General features: G+C 45.1%; 1 long non-coding RNA gene across 1 annotated transcript in view; it reads left to right on the top strand.

Annotated features, from left to right (window-relative positions):
• LOC107080931 overlaps positions 1 to 1472 on the top strand; it is an 8595-nt gene that overhangs the window by 3954 nt on the left and 3169 nt on the right. Inside the window, exon 2 of the long non-coding RNA XR_001480999.1 lies at positions 1094 to 1163. This is a non-coding gene — a long non-coding RNA (uncharacterized LOC107080931). The remainder of the gene's footprint in view (positions 1 to 1093; positions 1164 to 1472) is intronic.

The raw sequence follows: 1472 nt of genomic DNA, 5'->3' as shown, positions 1-1472 counted from the left end.
TGTAAGCCCAGGTGTAAGTCCAGGTGTAACTCCAGTTGTAAACCCAGGTGTAAGTCCAGGTGTAACTCCAGTTGTAAGTCCAGGTGTAACTCCGGTTGTAAGCCCAAGAGTGACTCCAGCTGTAAGCTCAGGTGTAAGTCCAAGTGTAACTCCAGCTGTAAGCCCAGGTGTAAGTCCAGCTGTAACTCCAGTTGTAAGCCCAGGTGTAAGTCCAGGTGTAACTCCAGTTGTAAGTCCAGGTGTAACTCCAGTTGTAAGCTCAGGTGTGACTCCAGCTATAAGTCCAAGTGTAACTCCTGTTGTAAGTCCAGGTGTACGTCCAGGTCTAACTCCAGTTGTAAGCCCAGGTTTACGTCCAGGTGTAACTCCAGCTGTAAGCCTAGGTGTAACTCCAGCTGTAAGCCCAGCTCTAAGCGCAGGTGTAAGTCCAGCTATAATTCCAGTTGTAAGCCCAGCTGTAAGTCCAAGTGTAACTCCAGCTTTAAGTCCAGCTGTAACTCCAGTTGTAATCCCAGGTGTAAGTCCAGGCGTAACTCCAGTTGTAAGCACAGCTGTAATTGCTGCTGTAATTCCAATTGTAAGCCCAGGTGTAAGTCCAGGTGTAACTCTAGTTGTAAGCCCGGGTGTAAGTCTAGGTTTAACTCCAGTTGTAAGCACAGGTGTTAGTCCAGGTGTAACTCCAGTTGTAAGCCCAGCTGTAATTGCTGCTGTAATTCCAATTGTAAGCCCAGGTGTAAGTCCAGGTGTAATTCCAGTTCTAAGCACAGGTGTTAGTCCAGGTGTAACTCCAGCTGTAAGCCCAGGTGTAAGTCCAGGTGTAACTCCAGTTTTAAACACAGGTGTAAGTCCAGGTGTAACTCCAGTTTTAAACCCAGGTGTAAGTCCAGGTGTAACTCCAGTTTTAAACCCAGGTGTAACTCCAGGTGTAACTCCAGTTGTAAGCCCAGGTGTAAGTTCATGTGTAACTCCTGTTGTAATCACAGCTGTAAGTCTGGGTCTAAGTCTAGCTGCAGTTCTCTTAGTCTGAGCTTTGTTTCCATCAGCGATCTAACTAAAACCAGTCCACTTCATGTGTATCCTCTGTGCTCTTCAGGGAGAGATTGCTGCAGACGCTGCTGGGATGTGGATACACCTTCCAGGAGTTCATGATCTCCCCAACAAGTGTGAGAACCTCCATGACCTCCTCTCTCTGCTAACAGCATGGTTATACATCAGATCCCTAGTTGATCATTAAATCCACTCAGAACCTAAATGCTGAAACTGGGAGACAGAGCTGGCTGCAGCAAACAGGAAGGGGCGGAGCCAGCAAACCATATTTGGAAATGAAGCTTTCTCTCCTCTGTACGCGTTTTCTGATTATTCCTTTATTGGGTTTTTATCTGGAGCTGTGGTGCATTTAATACAATATTATAAAATATATCTTTAAAAAACATTAAATAACTCAAACCAATGAAATAAAAAAAAAAAAAAAA

Source organism: Cyprinodon variegatus, unplaced genomic scaffold (genome assembly GCF_000732505.1).
Source record: "Cyprinodon variegatus isolate N-32 unplaced genomic scaffold, C_variegatus-1.0 Scaffold2520, whole genome shotgun sequence".
Lineage (NCBI taxonomy): Eukaryota > Metazoa > Chordata > Actinopteri > Cyprinodontiformes > Cyprinodontidae > Cyprinodon > Cyprinodon variegatus.
This window is presented reverse-complemented; position numbering and strand designations above follow the sequence as displayed.